The sequence below is a fragment of the Neoarius graeffei genome, chromosome 6, assembly GCF_027579695.1.
Source record: "Neoarius graeffei isolate fNeoGra1 chromosome 6, fNeoGra1.pri, whole genome shotgun sequence".
NCBI classification, from domain to species: domain Eukaryota; kingdom Metazoa; phylum Chordata; class Actinopteri; order Siluriformes; family Ariidae; genus Neoarius; species Neoarius graeffei.
The window spans coordinates 32766575-32772574 of record NC_083574.1 but is presented as its reverse complement, the minus strand read 5'-3'; positions in this window follow the sequence as shown (position 1 = coordinate 32772574).

Genomic DNA, 6000 nt, shown 5'->3' with positions numbered 1-6000 from the left:
GGAAACTCACACAGACACAGGGAGAACATGCAAACTCCACACAGAAAGGCCCCCATCGGCCATGAGGTTTGAACCTGGAACCTTTTTCAAAGTGCTGAAAAAAAAAAGTCTAGTGTGATCAAGTATAAACCATGTCAATTCTCACCAAAAGCATTTCTGAAGAAGTTTTATTCATCTTTATTCAGCAGTCTCAAGTAGCTCTTGTATCAAACCACTTCAGTTTAGCTATTGTTTAAACCCCAAATGTGAGCAACCATGGAATAATGGGTGCTATATTTCTTTTGCTGATTTGCTATGGTTTATATTACCTATACATTCTTGGAGTGATCCTGTATTCCATCACCTTTTCTTTTAACAACACTCAGTAAGTGGTTGGGAACTGAGGACACTAATTGTTGTAACTTTTAAAGTGAATTTCTTTCCCATTCTTGCTTGAAATATGACTTCATTTGCTCAAAGGTCCTTGGTCTCTGTTGTCGTATTTTGCACTTCATAATATGGCACACATTTTCAATGGGAAGCAGGCAGGTCAGTTTAGCACCTGCACTCTTTTACTACAAAGCTACGCTGTTGTAACATGCAAAATCTGGCTTGGAATTGTCTTACTGGAATAAGCAGGGATGTCCCTAAAAACATTTTGGCTGGATGACAGCATATGTTGTTCCAAAACCTGTATGTACCTTTCAGCATTAATGATGCCTTCATAAATATGCAAGATACCGTACATATGCCATAGGCACTAACACACCCCCATACCATCACAGATGCTGGCTTTGAACTTTGTACTGGTAAAAATCTGGATGGTCCTTTTCCTCTTTACCCTGGAGGACACAATGTCCATGATTTCCAAAAACAATTTTAAATGTGGACTTGTCAGACCACAGCACACTTTTCCACTTTGCATCAGTCTATCTCAGATAAGCTTGGGCCCAGAGAATTCAGTGGTGTTTCAGAATTGATGTTGATCTATGATTTTTGCTTTGCATTTGTAGATGCAGTATTGAACTGTGTTTACCAACAACGGTTTTCCTAAATGTTCCTGAGCCCATGATTTAAACAATCATGTTGGTTTTTAAGGCAGTGCCACCTGAGGGATCTCAGATTACAGAAGTTCAATGCTGGTTTTCTGCCTTGCACCTTTTGTCCAGAGATTTCTCTGGATGCTATGAATCTTTTAATATTAATGGATTGCTGATGGTGAAATCCCTAACTTCCTTGCAATTGTACACTGAGAAAAGTTGTTCTTAAATAGTTGGACAATTCGTAGGGTGACCAGATTTCCCGAGTCTAAAACCAGGACACTTTGCGTGTGACTGTGATACTTGTGCATGCACACGCGTTTTGATGTAAACATGCGCCGGCTCAAACCATGGCTCAGACAGGTGCTTTTATCATTTTGTAGAAGCTCACTTTTATCAACATTTCAGAGAATAATCAAGTATTTATCTACATGTATTTCTATCACAATTCAGTTAAAGAAAATCAGATGACAGATGTGATGATAGGGAATAGGCCAATAGCCTAAATTTCAACTGATTTATTTCACCTTTGTGAAAACGCCAAGAAAATGCATTGTTTGCATATTAACATCAACATTTTATGCGATTAACTTTTTTTTTTTTAAACAATAGGCTATGCATTGTAACAGGAACGAGCGCATGAGCCTAATCGTTGTCACCTCCGAACCTTTACCCAAAATGCCGGCCACTGGGTTCGAACCCGGAACCTTCTTGCTGTGAGGCAACCGTGCTAACCACTACACCACTGTGCCACCCCAGTAAATATATTATTGCATATATTTACATGATGAGTGAATTTGCTCCAGTAGCGCTTTATTGCCCGAGAGCCTGCTGTGAAACTGCGAGCAAGTATTGTCGAAATTGGCCCGGGTAATGAGCAAGGCTTTGACAGTAGGCATGGTCATGCGATTCCTCTCGTCAGTCCAGGTGTTGCTCATGAGTGAAAATATTCACTCAGCTGGAGCATTGGTGCCAGGTAGGCACATGGCAAACTGGCAAAGCTGGCTGACATTGCTGTAAGGAATCTCCCTACTCTTGAAGTGCGCGAACATCTCCGCCCAGCGCTCATCCGTTCGGCATTGTCGTGTAGTAGTTGACAGCCGCTAGCGAAAAAAAATGTTATAACGCGGCCGCTATATTGCAACATTATACAAATAGATACATTGTAAGGTTGATTGCGCACACATGCACATTGATGCTGAATTGCTAGAAGCTTTATTGACATCTCATTGGCTATATATGATCGCTGTAACCTGGACAGTTTGGTGTAAACCAGGACATTTCAGAGTCCCGACGGACCTTTGTCGGGACTGGGGACACGCAACTCAAAATCAGGACTGTCCTGGTCAAACCGGGATGTCTGGTCACGTTAACAATTCTTCCACACAGTTTTTCACAAAATGATGAACCTCACTCTATCCTTGCTAGTGAACAACAGAGCCTTTCCAGTCACCAATTAACCTGTTTGCCTGTAGAATGTTCCAAATGTGGTTTTTGTTGTTGAGCATCCCACAACTTTCCCAGACTTTTGTTGCACCTGTCCCAACTTTTTTTTTTTTTGGAACATATTGCAAGCATCAAATTCAGAATGAATGTATATTTATAACAAACACAAAGTTTATCACTTTAAACATTATTGTCTTTATATTGTATTTAACTGAATATACAGCAAAAATAATTCACAAATCATTGCTTTTTTTTTTTGAATTGCAGTTATATGTAGCTGTCCATGCAGGGTTTTTTTCATATATTTTATTAATGCCACCAACCTGAGAAACTAACAATGTGGCTCAGTCTGAACTGATATTTTTTGAAAAATGTTTTGTATCCGTTTCTGTAGCAAGCTCTTTTGTATGAGCCTACACTGTGTGCACAATTATTAGGCAAGTAAGTATTCTGACCCTACCATTATTTATATGCATATTTTCCAACCCCAAGCTAAATACACTTGAATGCTAATTGGATTTAAGCATTCTCCGGTGGTATTTGTGTAATGAGGGTGAGTGTGGCCTAAAGTCATTAACACCCTATATTAAGGTGTGCATAATTATTAGGCAGCTTCTTTATCTCAGGCAAAATTGGCCAAAAAAAAAAAAGATTTAACAGACAAAGACAAAAATTGTAAAATGCCTATCAGAGGGATTAAACTGGTACCAAAATTCAAAAAAAGTGCTTATTTAAGGAGTTAAAGGCATTTTTGAGACAAAGTCGGCAAACAGTCTTATTTTGTCAATTTGGGTGTGCCGAATTCAAATCTGCAATATGCCGAGCTCTATCTGACCTCTGTTGACCTCTAGAGGTCATTGAACTTTGGGCCTGTAAACGTCTCAGCTGAACCCAGTTTCTCAGCTTTCTAAGGAATGAAATGTACTAAAATGATTAATGAAGTTAGCAAATGGCCTTGTTTGTTAAATGTTTGGGTGCTGAATTCATTTTTCATTTGTAAAAAGGACATATGACCTCTGATAACCTCAAGGTCATTAAACTTGGCCTACTGAGGTATTTCACCTGACGTCACAGGGTCACATGACGCCCCGGTGTCCGCCATTTTGAACATCAAGCTACATACTAATGCTGCAGACAGAGAGGGAGAACCGGCTTAAAAAAAAAACGTGTTACAGACACCTAGAATAGATTAATTTGTCAGTAAGCACTCTATAAATAGCCATGGTGTTTGCTTGTTGTGCTGTGGGCTGCCACAACAAACAGGGACAGCGTGCAGGACGCTCCTTTTACCGGTTTCTAGTGATGGGAATTTCGGCTCTTTTTACTATAAGGAGCTGGCTCTTTCGGCTCCCAAACTCGGCTCCCACCGAAGAGCCGGCTCCCGTCGTTCACTTTAAAGAGCCGGCTCTTTGAACCGGATCGTTCGCGACCGACACATCACTACCGGTTTACTACTGACCCAAACAAGAGGGATTACAGCTGTGAAGAGACAGGATTGGGAGCCAGCAGAGTACTCCAGACTTTGCAGTGATCATTTCATTTCAGGTTAGTTTATCAGTTAGCGCAATTTTGATAAACTATATAGCAAAAAGTAAATGGGTCAGTGTTTGTTAACCCATCTGAGCAGTGAAACAAGGCAGTGTTAATTTGTCTAGGGTTGCATGTAGCAGACATCAGACATAAAACGCAATAACAGAGGCTAGAAAGAAACGGGACACAGAAATAAACAGGGAAATTAAGTAAAAAGAAAGAAAGAGGAAAAAAAAAAGAAAAAAGAGCGCGGATCTCCAAACACATGAGAAGCCTATCTTACGCACATATCACACGGACTCCACACACGCATCGCGTCTGAAGTCATAACTCATCAGGGGAAATCGTGTCCGCATTGGCATGTTCAAAAAACAACCTCGCGTCAACAATGATACCACACGCAAGAAAAAAAAAAAAGTCAGGCTACTCAACAACCAACCTGGCAGCAGCAGTCGTTGTCATGTAAACACAACACTTCGGATATGCAAATGCTTCCCGTTACACACGATTGCCATGTCAATAAACATCATTTTGCCAATATTTTAGAGACCCCTCAACATTTCCCAAATCATGTTTTCAAAGGATCTCATGTCTGTTTCAGGGGATCTCGGATCCCCCGAGTAACAAGACAGTGTTGTGAACATAGCCTACCTTGTACCGTTTCAAACTGCTGGGGTCATCCTTCATCAAACTGTTGACTTCTGTCGACAACCTTGGCTCCATACCAAGGCTGGGTACAGTGTTTGTGATAAAAGACAGATCCAATTTAACACGAATCACAGCTTACTTTCTTGTTAAAATGTGCAAAGGTCTCCACCATCTCATACCGCCTTGCACTGAAGGACTTAAGCATGCCGTCCAAAATGGCTGCATCACGTGACTTGGTCACGTGGGTGAAATACCTCAATAGGCCTATGCATTTAACGGCATTTTTAAACTGACTTTACTCCCCCAAAAAGAATATGAACAGACAAAAAACAAATAGAAAGCAACAAATACAACATTAAATGCCAGTCCATGTGACTTACTTTTCACAATGAGAATGCCTCGGCGATCACCTTACATAACATTGCATTACATCTCATTATCTGTAGCCGCTTTATCCTGTTCTACAGGGTCGCAGGCAAGCTGGAGCCTAGCCCAGCTGACTACGGGCAAAAGGCGGGGTACACCCTGGACAAGTCGCCAGGTCATCACAGGACTGACACATAGACACAGACAACCATTCACACCTACGGTCAATTTAGAGTCACCAGTTAACCTAACCTGCATGTCTTTGGACTGTGGGGGAAACCAGAGCACCCGGAGGAAACCCACGCGGACACAGGGATAACATGCAAACTCCGCACAGAAAGGCCCTCGCTGGCCCTGGGGCTCAAACCCAGGACCTTCTTGCTGTGAGGCGACAGCGCTAACCACTACACCACCGTGCCGCCCGACATTGCATTACATTTAGCGGTTATTGTTTATACAAAGCTACTGAAAAAAGGACAGATTCAGCAGCATACAAAATGTGGGGGCATACAGGGTATACAGGTTAATCAGGGTTAGTATATATGAGAGTTTTTTTCTTTGTTGTTTGTTTTTTGTTTTGTTTTAAACGGGGTAAAGCCTTAACAAAAAACAAACAACAAAGAAAAAAACTCTCATATATACTAACCCTGATTAACCTGTATACCCTGTATGCCCCCACATTTTGTATGCTGCTGAATCTGTCCTTTTTTCAGTAGGTTTGTATAAACTATAACCGCTAAATGTAATTGTAGAGGTCAGAGTAGGTGGGTGGAGCACAGAAGTATGGCAGGACAGAACTGAGTTCCAAAAGCTATTTTATTTTGCTCTTTTCAGTAGCAATATCCACTCTCTCAGCCACATGCATACACACACACACAAGTCATCTGGTGCGGGAGAGAGCTCACTTCCTCTGCTCTCTCTCTCCTTATATAGGGCGTGGTTCCTGGGAAGACACACAAACACAGGTTAATTGCTCTCAGGTGAAGTGATT